This window comes from Hemicordylus capensis, chromosome 1 (genome assembly GCF_027244095.1).
Source record: "Hemicordylus capensis ecotype Gifberg chromosome 1, rHemCap1.1.pri, whole genome shotgun sequence".
NCBI lineage: Eukaryota > Metazoa > Chordata > Lepidosauria > Squamata > Cordylidae > Hemicordylus > Hemicordylus capensis.
The window spans coordinates 207,586,068-207,598,586 of NC_069657.1; the positions used below are offsets into that span (position 1 = coordinate 207,586,068).

The window sequence follows — 12,519 nt, forward strand, 5'->3', positions numbered from 1 at the left end:
ATGGCATCTCTCAAGGGGGTGAAAAAAATTCTTCTGGAACAAAAAAGGAATGCAGCAGATAAATCCATTCCCAGGCTGGCATGCAGTAGCCATAGCAGGCTGGGCTCAGGCTGGCAACAAGGCAGGCAGACATAGGCAATGGCATGGCATCATCATGGCAACTTGAGGCATGCCATGCAATGCAAACTAGTTCATTCTCTCTCTCTCTTCAATGAGGCAGAAAGGCAGAATGGTGAATGAGTAACTAACATTGAATGAATTGAAAACCCCTCCTTAAACTCCCCCACCTTGCCCCTTCTTCGATCCTTTCTCCTGGCCAATGTGGGGTCAGTAAAGAGTGGCAAGAGGCAAAAGAGTCAATGGGGAACAAGGAGGGAATCGTCAGCAGGTCAGCCAATGCTTTAGGTCACCAATCGGAAGGCTGGAAGGGCGGGAAATTCAAAGAGATGCCAAACACAAAATGGAGACTGACTCAGAGATCACCACAAAATGGAGGTCCGAAACAACAAAACGTTTTGTAGCTGAAACAGGGACATTTTGTATTGCGTGCAAAACTTTCAGATTTGGAAAATGGGCATTTTGTTTTGTCTACAAAACACCCCAAAAGGCCCATTTCAAGTACAAAATGTTTTTTACCTGAAATATGTATCACATCCCTAGAAGCACTACCCGTAGAGAATTGGGGAGAGGATCAACTGTTTTTCCCTTCACTGCTTTCTCACACAAAAAAACCCAACCACAATAAGTTCTAGTAAGAACTAATCTGCCTACTTCCCTTTCACTATAATCTTAATTGATAATTACCATCTTCAGAAGATAGCCTACTTGCACCTAAAATGTTCAACATGTCCACCATATTGAATTGATGTGGATGACATCATCACAAACGAAGCCATTGAAGTCTCCCTATGTGTCCCTACAACTGTACCTAATTTGGGTCAAATCAGTTAGGTGGTTCAGAAGTTAGCACACTTGTGCCTGAAATGTTCACACATCCACCAGCTTGAATTGGGGTGGATGACATCATCACAAACTATGCCATTGATATGTGTCCCAGAATTGTACCCAATTTGGTTAAAATAGGTCCAGGCATTGCAAAGTTTATAGAGTGTGACACACAGATGGATGGATGTGTGTATGTGTGTACACACACACACACACACACACACACACACACACACACACACAGGTTGATCTCCTTATGGAAACTAGGCTAAAAGTCACCCTCCCCGCTGCGTTTGCCTCCACTGTAGCTATTTGCTGGAAAGAGCTGTTGGGGGGCAGGGGCAGATAACAGCTTGGGGTGTGATTTCTAATGGGAAAACAGTCTATGAAAAAAGAGTTAGCTCTCTCTCCCTTGGTCCCAATCTGGATTGGGAGCCCCCAGGACTGTTTCTTGTTAAGGGATAGAAGTTGCCCATCTTAATAATACATTCATTGCAACATGTAGTTTGATCCTTCGAGGCCTCTCTCCATCTTTGGAACTTGCTCCTGCAGAGATCCATAACAGTCAGGCAAATAGCTTGTGTGATCAGGAAGAAGTTGTATGTTCCCTACCTGCGTCTTTCAAGAAAGGATGAGCTGATTTATCACAGTCTGCATTCAGCTTCTATTATTCTGCTGTGCAACAAACCTGGTTTTCTGACAAATATGTATGTGTCAGAGCCAAGTAGGGATGGGAAGTGGATGGAGGATAAGGCATGGGATGTCTTCAGACATCACTCCGAACCATGGTTTAATTTTGTCTAACTGTGATTGGCCTATATGTCTGAATCTACACCAGTCAACATAATATGGTTTATTTCAGGCAGTCAAATCCAAAATCTGTGAAATCCAAAGTTTGTTCTAACTCTGGTCTCACATGATATCTGGACTGGTAATTAATCTTGGTTTGTTTCAGTAGCTCCGCCTTTGTGGGGCTTTCACAGAGTTAGGCAAATCTAGATCATGGAAGAGAAGGCGAAGAGGCAGGACTCAAACAAACCACAAGAGGGGCGAAACAACTCCAAATTTAGTAATCATCTGCTACACCAATCTAGGTTTGTTAAATAAACCTTACTTAAAATAAACTGTGGGTGTGCCACCACCCACCAATGGAAACTGCAGTATAGTTGTTCTACAAAGGGGCAGGTAGACAAGTAGGCTGGGCTGGTTCAGACAAATACATTTACATCTGTTTAAACAGAGTTTTGGAGTGCATGTAGAAGGGTGATTCCAGTGAACATCTCTCACATGTGATTAAAGGATGTACAGAAAATGCATCAGCTTATATTTTAATGACATTGGGGTGGGCACATTCTCAGCATGCCCCCCATTTTCATCGGATGTAGAGGGCCAGTGGAGACAGTGTTCATCTGAACCATCTCACTATAAATCATGGACAGAGGACTAAAGTCTTTCCTGAAGCATGACATTTCTGCTAGACTTGTGTATGGCGAAGGAAGTTAGTGAGAAATGGAAGTGCCAGCCAAGTAGACAAAGAGGTTAAAATTTGGAGACATAAAATATTGGGTGCATAATTATTAAATAATAGTGTCCATTTATATCATAGCATTTTCTTTTTAAAAATGAATAAAACGTAGAGAGAGAGAGAGAGGAAGTCTGGCTTCCACAGATTGTTTGTAGATAATTACCCCACATCAGATCTCACAATCATCGTAATTCTCTATATGGTGGAGTTATTTCCTCCAACAATAGAGAATCACCCACTCAGCAATGCTGTACAATTCAAAACATACAATTATCTAAGATTTAAGTAATTACAGGACAAAACACTTAACTAGCTACTTAAAATTTTCATAATTATTTCATAGAAGATAAATAAGTAATTAGGACTTTACGACTACCATAAAAAGCATTTTTTTAAAAAATCATTTGTATAGTAGTTGTTTGCCAAAATTAGGATACCTTCTCCACCATTTCTCTCCATAATTATGAAGATTCTTTCTTTGATGTGACACACATAGCAATTTCCAGGAAATTAGCTTGCTGAAAAGGAAAAAAAAAGAGTTTTAAATTCCAATGTATTTCTTTGTCAAGCAATCAAAAAGATAGCTCCACTCAAAGACAATAGAACTTACACTACATTCACACAGATACACTTTGCTGAACTTCAGTTACCATATCAGTGCTTTATCTTGTTCTATCTAAGAGCCAGTCTAGATGCGATACGTACATTGGCAGCCCTGTGACAAGTCTCCCACCCCTTGCCTGCATTGCTGAGAACACCACCAAATCAGCCAGGGCCACCATGTTGCAGACTAACCCACAATCCACAGAGAGGAAAACTCAGTACCGTGACTCCAGTCAATCCTGTGAGTTCTTTCAAACAATATGGCTGAGGAGTGTAGACCTCAGCACAGGGATGCCAGTCTATAGCAAACAGGGGCATAGCAAGGTTGAAGGCAGCCCCTCCTGCTCTTTATGTTCACAGCCCTGCCTCCGCCCACCTGTGCATGTACCCGCCCACCGCCACCAGCCGGCCTTTTCTGGGCAGTGCCTACCTGCTGGGACTGCTCAGCCCTGTCTGATGACATGATGCACTGTCCCATCTCAGGATGAGAACAGGCCTGCCTTTAAAAGGGGCCACCTGTTCTCTCTGGCACGGGGCAGCAAGCCAGTGCTGGGCCCAAGCAAGTGAGGAGTGTGGCAAGCACACTGTGTACAGTGTGTGGGAGGGGCTGGAGGCCCTCCCTGGAGACTCATGGCCCCAGACGTTTGTTCCCACCGTCCAATGGTGGCTACACTACTGATGGCAAAAACAACATCCTGGACCTTTTTTCACTCCATGCGTAAATCTCATGTACAAGTCTGAAGGTTTTAAACACACAATACAGGATCTTTCTCCACCTTCACCCCAGACACTTCTAGATTGTCATATCTGACCTCAGGCTTGATGACCCTTGCTGCATTCAGCTGTGAACAATAACCTATAGTTCAGTCTCAAAGACGTATCTCTATAGGAAAAACCATAAAACTGGATCATTTACTCAGAGGTGGACCTAGGTAATTTTGGAGCCTGGACCTAAAGGCTTTTGGAGGCCCCACCACACAGACAGTATTTTAAATGTAAAAATAACAAAAAAAACCAATAAATACATCTATAATGCGACCACACCACCCCTGACAGACTAAGAAGAATTAGGAGGCCCCCAAGGGGTATGGAGGCCCTAGACTTCGGCCCGGAAGTCCAGGAGTAAGAGCACCTCTGCATTTACTAATTGCATTTACTCTTATTTAGGAGTATGATATAGGATTTCTTTTTAAAGAACAAAACCTGGAGATACTGAGGAGGAAATTGTGCTACATTGTGTGGGGGTGGGGCAGGGCTTACTTCAAACTGAGCTTTTTATTTCTCAAGCTGCTTCATTCTATGTATGGACATAATTCAGAGCACATGTGCTGACAACACTCCCACTAGAGAGCTATCAGCAGGAAATTGCAGGCCAGAATCTCACCAGCACAGGACAGCCGAAAGGAACCTGCTGAGAAGGTATATAAAGAGGGAAGAGGAGAACAGAGAGCCCCTTTCTAAATTACCAAGCAGAGGGATGTGCCAAAAGGAAGCGACAGACCTTGGAATCCAAGCCAAAGTTTCTTCCTCTCCCAACCACCACTTTTACAGAGCTAGACTAGGAGGTGGGAGTGACTAAGCAAAAGTCCACAGAGTGAGGTGGAAATAGATGTGTCACATAACACAAGCGGCCATGCTGCTTTTGATTTTTCCCCAGTACTCGTGCCTAGCACACATGGGGAGCATAAAATCAGACATGCCATGACTGAATAAATCCCATTAGGTTTCCATTTTACCAGTTTTGACTGTGCACCAGCTGCAACTCTGTCTGGAGAAAGCAGATCTGACCCAAGCATGGGTTACATTCATGCTGGGACTACTGTGATCTAAGTATATTTAGTTTTGGAAAAAGGTTTGTAGGCTTCAACTGGTACAAAACTCTGCCATCTTGATGTTTGTGAGAGCTCAGTGGTATGCACATATAACACCACCTATTCTATAAAAATTATACCAGCTACCAGTTTGCTTCTGGGCCCAATTCAAAGTGTTGCTGGTTAGTCCTTAAAGCCCTGCCTAGCCTGAAACTGGGGTGTTTTATTTTATTTTATTTTTATTTATTGTTAAATTTCTATACTGCCTTTCATTAAAACAATCTCACGGCAGTTCACACAAAAATTAAAACAAGAGTATAAAAATTGCACAATTAAAATAGCAGCTAGAATATAAAAATACAGATCTGATTAAAAGATTGAATAACAAACACAATATAACCATAAAAGCTACAAAGCAGCAGCAAGAGGAACAATCATATAAAAACCTGGGTAAAAAGTCAAGATTTATCATGTTTTGACTTTGGAATATACTCCCTGTTGAAATAAGAGCCTCCCCAGAACTAGCAACTTTTTAAAAGGCACTGAAAACACATTTATTCACCCAGGCTTTTAATTAAGAAGCATTGTAAACCGCCTAGAGATGTAAGTTTTGGGCGGTATAGAAATGTTTAAATAAATAAATAAATAAATAAATAAATAAATTAGATTTATAGTTTTGAAATTTTTAATACTGGATTTTAAATGTTTTTAATGTTTTAAATGATCTTAATTAATTAAAGGGCTGTAAGTTAAAAAATCTAATTGAAGTAGAAAATCTGGTTAGTAATTGGTTTCAGTACCATCGGTTAAATGAAGTTTTTAAGAAGGATTTCAAACTTGGATTTGAGGATCAAATGTCGAGATTTGAGAAGGAGCTATGTGAAAATGATGAAAAATTAGTGTCTAAGATGTATAGGCTGTTGCTTTTGGAAGAGACAAGAGATGAAGTGGTTAAAACGACTATGATAAATGGGCTCAAGATGTGGGTCATAATATAGATATGGCAGCTTGGGAAAAATTATGGAAAACTGATTTAAAGTTCACTGCATGTTACACTTTAAAAGAAAATTATTATAAGATGATGTACAGGTGGTATTTGACGCCTAAAAAACTGGCGATAGTGTATAAAAATGTTTCAAACAAATGTTGGAAATGTGGACATTGTGAAGGAACTTTTTTTCATATGTGGTGATCTTGTAGGAAGGCAAAGGCCTTTTGGGACACGATATATAATGAGTTAAAAAAAATTTTTTAATGACATTTCCTAAGAGCCCAGAATCCTTCCTGTTGGGAATAATGCAAGGAGAGTTTTCCACAAGCAATTTAACATTCTTTATGTATGCAACCACGGCGGCCAGAATAGTATGTGCACAGAAATGGAAGGATAATGAACTGCCCTCAAAAGAAGATTGGTTGATAAAAATTTTGGAATATGCGGAGATGGCAAAACTTACAGTACTGATAAGAGATCAAAATTTGGAAGGTTTTTAAGAAGATTGGAAATCATTCTTACTGTACCTAAAGAACTATTTTCCTAATATTGATTTTTCAACAGGGTTTGAAATTTAGTAATATTAGCAGGTTGAGTAGACTAAAATCAAGTTTGGTAAGATATAGGTTATATGTTTTGAATTATTATAGCAAGGGTTAATTGTATAGTTAGTGATTCGCGCTGATTGGTGAGCTGGAAGTCAATTTTTGTTTAATGTTTGATGTAATGAGATTTTCAAGATATTGTTAAAATCAATAAAAATTTAAAGCAAAAAAAATTGATCTTAATTAATTGATTTGATGTTTTAAATTATTTTAATTGTAAACCACCCAGAGACACACGTTTGGGGAGGTATAGAAATGTTTTAAATAAAATAAAATAAAATAAAATAAATTTCTAAAAACTGTGATGGAGACTGAGGAGTAGATGACACTGGGAGAGCATTCCAGAGTCTGGGGGCAACAACTGAAAAGGCCCTGTCCCGCATGCACGACAGCTGAGCCTCCCTCATTGTTGGCACCTGGAGCTGAGCCCCCCAGATGACCTCATCAAGCAAGGAGCAACCTTTGGCAGCAGCAACCTTTGGTCCCTCAGGAATCCAGGGCCCAAACCTTTAAGGGATTTAAAGGTCAAAACCAGCACCTTGATTGAACCCAGAAACAAATTGAAAGCCAGTGCAGCTCTTTCAAAATGGGTGTGATGTGATCCCAGCAGGCAGCTCCAGATAAAATCCTAGCTACAGCATTTTGCACTAGCTGCAGTTTCAAAATATTCTTCAAGAGCAGCCCCACATAAAATGCATTACAGTAATCCAGCCATGATGTGACTAAAGCATGGGTAATTGTGGCCAGATCTGCCTTCTCGAGAAAGGGACGTAGCTGGTGCACTAACCAAAGCCGTGCAGAGTCACCCCTGGCCACTGCCTCCACCTGAGCTTCCAAAAGCAGAGCCGGGTCCAGCAATACCCACAAGCTGCTTACTTGCTCTTTCAAGGAGAGTGATACCCAATCTAGAACTGTTAGAATCTCCTCAACCCAACTGGCTCTCCTACTAACCAACATTACCTCCAGCCTGTCAGGGTTCAATCTCAGTTTGTTAGCCCACATCCAACCCATCACAGCTCACAGCTCCCGATTCAAGACATCCATTGCCTCCCTAGGATCAGGTGACAAGGAGAGATAGAGCTGAGTGTCGTCTGCATATTGCCGACAACTCTGTCCAAGTCCCTAGACGACCACTCCCAGTGGTTTCATGTAGATGTTAAACAGCATGGGGGACAAAACCAAACCCTGCAGGACCCCACAGGCCAGTGGCCACGGAGCCGAGCAGTAGTCCCCCAGCATCACCTTCTGGACCCTCCTCCCAAGAAAGGACCGAAGCCACTCCAAAGCAGTACCTCCAATTCCTATACTCGATAGGTGGTCCAGAAGAATACTATGGCCAATGGTATCGAATGCCGCTGAGTGGACCAGCAGAACCAACAGGGACACACTCCCCCATCTAACTCCCAACCTAAATCGTCTACTAGAGCAACCAAGACCGTTTAAGTCCCATATCCAGGGTGGAAGCCAGGTTGAAAATGGTCTAGATAATCCACATCATCCAAGACCCTCTGCAGCTGTGAAGCCACCACATACTCTATCACCTTGCCCAAAAAGGGAAGGTTAGAGACAGGTCTATAGTTATCCAACTTGGAGGAATCAAGGGAGGGCTTTTTAAATAATGGTCTTACCATTGCCTCCTTGAGGCATGATGGCATCCTGTTCTCCCTTTAAGAAACATTAATTATCACCTCCAACCATCTGCCTTTACCCTCCCTGGCAGCTTTTATTAGCCATGAAGGGCAAGGGTCAAGAGCGCACAGTGCCGCCCACACACTGCTGAGGAGCTTGTCCAAATCCTCAGGCTATACTTACTGAAAAGAATCCAACACAATAGGACCAGATAGTACCTGAGGCACATCTGCTGCAACTGCCAAATCTCTCGAATCCAAATCAGCACAAATGTGAGTGACTATCTGCAAAGTGACATTCAAACTGATCACAACAGGCTGTAGATTATTCCTCCCCCATTACTTGGGTGGATGTGTGGAGCAATGTCTTTGCTACATGAAATAGCTCCACTGGTCTGCACTGAGCAGATAGCAATAGCAATAGCACTTACATTTATATACCGCTCTATAGCCGAAGCTCTCTAAGCGGTTTACAATGATTTAGCATATTGCCCCCAACATTCTGGGTACTCATTTTACCGACCTCGGAAGGATGGAAGGCTGAGTCAACCTTGAGCCCCTGGTCAGGATCGAACTTGTAACCTTCTGGTTACAGGGCGGCAGTTTTACCACTGAGCCACCAGGGGCTCCCTCCCAGATGCAATGGAGGTGGTGAAAAAGCTTTTCTTCGCCGCCCCAACTGCCATGGATTTGTCCCTAAAATGGGCTCCAGCCCGTGTTTGATCGGATTCATCATGAACTCCTATTAACTGAGCAAAGAGTCATCTTTAAAAGTAGTGATTATCTTATATTTAGCAGGACGAGAGCAACTGGCCCTATCCAACACCAGCACAACATTCTTCCAGTGGCTGTTGCTGGTGTCTACCTTATGTTTCTTTTTAGATTGTGAGCTCTTTGAGGACAGGAGACCATCTTATTTATGTATTATTTATTTTTCTATGTAAACCACTTTGAGAATTTTGTTGAAGATGGTGTCTAAATATTTGTCGTTGTCTTCCTCTAGCATCGTTCCAGCCATTGCCTGAGTTGTTTCATTGCCCTGATGTTTTTATGGGGCTCAGTTATTCTGAACTCTATGGACTGAAATGTATTCTGGACATATAATCCATTAAATTAAATAAAGGAATTTGAAAGCAGACTAGAATGGGGGCATGAAAGTCATTTAATTAAGAATGAACAGCAGGGTTGGGGATTTTTTTTGTCATTCTCTTTAGTTTTGCAGGTTTTAAATTATAATTGGCTTGTAGAGGAACCTTTATAAAGCTTAAGATTCTCACCTCAACTTGCAGATCTTCTGAGCTTTGGCAATTGCATTATAGTCTATATAGAACTCTGTGAAAGGGGTAAGCTGTATGAAATGAAAATCACTGGTTATTGGATAAAATTTCCTTTCAGGGTGTATATAGGAAATAGGAAGCTGCCATATACTGAGTCAGACAATTGGTCCATCTAGCTCAGTATTGTCTACCGAGACTGGCAGTGGCTTCTCCAAGGTTGCAGGCAGGAATCTCTCTCAGCCCTATCTTGGAGATGCCAGGGAGGAATCTTGGAACCTAGAAGCTCTTCCCAGAGCGGTTCCATCCCCTTAGGGGAATAGCGTACAGTGCTCACACATGTAGTCTCCCATTCATATGCAACCAAGGCAGAACCTGCTTAGTTAAGGGGACAAGTCATGCTTGCTACCACAAGACCAGCTCTCCTCCCTATCACAAGACCAGCTCTCCTATACAAGGTCATTCTGAAAATGGATTATTTGCACATTAGTTTATTCACTGGAGTATGCCCTTCATGGGAGAAAAACTGGTCCTTGGGAGGTTCTTGTTTCCATGAGGCTTGAGAACTTGAGAGCCTGTGTTGGCAACCTGGAACTACCAGTTACCCTAGACCCAGAGAGCCAAAGTTAATTATTACCCTCTGCTAGTTGAACAAAAGAGTCACCTTTTTAGAGTGGTGATTCTCTTTATTTAGCAGCAGGAGAGCAACTGCCCTTATGTCCAGCACAGCATCTCTCCAGCGACCGTTGCTGGTCCCTGTCTTATGTTTCTTTTTTAGATAGTGAGGCTATTCCCACAATCACTGGAAAGCAGGCTAAGGGAGCTTAGGCCACTTTCCAGGGATTGTGGGAACCACCGGGCTCGCAGGCGAGCCCAGTGCTCCCAAGGCGGCTAGCCTGCCTAATTCCCCCTCCCTTTAAATGAGGTTAATGGAGCAAGAGCTCCGTTAACCTCATTGTTTTGCTCGTGTGTTGCTGCAGGGCATGGTGACACACAAGTAGACCCCTGAATAAGCAGACCCCCGTTTTCAATGCCCTCCTCCTTTAGGAATCTTGTGGCATCATTCCCAGTGTATTTGCCACTATTTTCAGTGTGGAGGATGTGTGGCTGTCTCCCAGACTTGCTGCTCACTCTTACAACATATGCTTTTAGTCTTTCTAGTACTTGTTTCTTTTCACTTAACATGTATCTAGAATAGCCATCAGTGAAAGTAAGAACATATCTATTCCTTCCTGATGTATTAACTTGCATAGGTCAACAAACATCACTATGAATTAAATCCAAAGGATGCCATGTTTCTCTTTCTTTGCGTGGAAGAAAAGCAGGCCATGTTGCCTTTGCTCTTATACAATAGGCACACTTTGATTCAGTGCTGCAGAGGGCAGTTTTTAGACCCTTTACCAAATCCAGCTTTTTAGCCTGACATATTGTTTGGGCATCTCTACAGCCTAAGAACATAAAACATAAGAACAGCCCTGCTGGATCAGGCCCAAGGCCCATCTAGTCCAGCATCCTGTTTTGCACAGTGCTCACCAGATGCCGCTGGAAGCCTACAGGCAGGAGTTGAGGGCATACCCTCTCTCCTGCTGTTACTCCCCCGCAACTGGTACTCAGAGGCATCCTGCCTTTGAGGCTGGAGGTGGTCTATAGCCCTCCGACTAGTAGCCATTGATAGACCTCTCCTCTATGAAGTTATCCAAACCCCTCTTAAAGCCATCCAGGTTGTTGACTGTCACCACATCCTGTGGCAGAGAGTTCCACAAGTGGATCATGCATTGAGTGAAACAATACTTCCGTTTGTTGGTCCTAGACCTCCTGGCAATCAATTTCATGGAGTGACCCCTGGTTCTAGTGTTGTGTGAGAGGGAAAAGAATTTCTCTCTCTCCACGTTCTCCACACCATGCATGATTTTATAGACCTCAATCATGTCTCCCCACAGTTGTCTTTTTTCTAAACTAAAGAGCCCCAGGTGTTGTAGTCTTGCCTCATAAGAGAGGTGCTCTAGGCCCCTGATCATCTTGGTTGCCCTCTTCTGCACCTTTTCCAATTCTACAATGTCCTTCGTTAGATGTGGTGACCAGAATTGTATGCAGTACTCCAGGTGTGGCTGCAACATAGTTTTGTATAAGAGCATTATAATATTATCCATTTAATTTTCAATCCCCTTCCTAATGATCCCTAGCACGGGGACTCAGCCTTCCATCCTTCCGAGGTCAGTAAAATGAGTACCCAGAATGAGGTCGGTAAAATGAGTACCCAAAATGTTGGGGGCAATATGCTAAATCATTGTAAACCCGCTTAGAGAGCTTCGGCTATAGAGCGGTATATAAATGTAAGTGCTATTGCTATTGCTATTCTGAGCCTCCTAACTCTTTGAAGGGGAAGAATGGCAGTTCAATCCCCAAATAGCAGAGCAAAACCAGTTTGGTCAGAATTCAGCCAAGCAAGAGGTCTGGAATCAGTTCTTTATGTTTGAAGAACAACAAGGATTTATTTAGAAGTTACAAAAGGATGGGTGAAAAATCCTGCAGCTTGATTTCAGCTGTAGCTCATGGCTGAAGAGAGAGTCCAAAACATACAATCACCTCTGGAGAGACAAAATGGACATTAACACTGGAAAAACAAAGAGGGGAGGAGTCCAGCACTTTTAACCATGACCCTAACCTCCCACCCCCGTGTCCACTATGAGACATTGCAATGGAGAGCTGATGCTGCCAGAGTCCTAGCTCTAACAGATTTTCCAGGTAGAACAAACTGGCAAACTATACTTCTTGTCAATGATCATAACAAAGATGATAATGATGGTAAACTTTATACCAGAAACATAGGCAATGCAGTTTTAAGCATTGTGTTAGGGTTGTGCACAAACAAGGGTTCATGCACTGGCTCAGTGCCAAACTGGTTTGGATGAGGTCCACACCAGTTCAGCACCACAGAGAGGGGAGTGGCAAGTGGGATCATTTTTTTTAAAAAAGGACATGTAATGTCCTGCTCAGGCAGTGCTTGTCCCAAATACCCACACGTGAAGCCAGCATGTACATGGCATCCCCACATGCATGGTCACCATTTGCCTGGTCAGCAACACCATGCTGACCATGCAAATGGTGCCTCTGTGGATGCCATGTCAGTGGTGGTG

At 42.7% G+C, this 12,519-nt stretch overlaps 1 long non-coding RNA gene across 2 annotated transcripts in view; it reads right to left on the reverse strand.

Annotated features, from left to right (window-relative positions):
• Positions 1–2,249: 2,249 nt before the first annotated feature.
• The window catches only part of LOC128334626 (uncharacterized), a 109,916-nt gene continuing 99,646 nt past the window's right edge, over positions 2,250–12,519 (reverse strand). For both annotated transcript variants that reach the window (XR_008311343.1, XR_008311344.1), the window contains one exon: positions 2,250–2,988. This is a non-coding gene — a long non-coding RNA (uncharacterized LOC128334626). The remainder of the gene's footprint in view (positions 2,989–12,519) is intronic.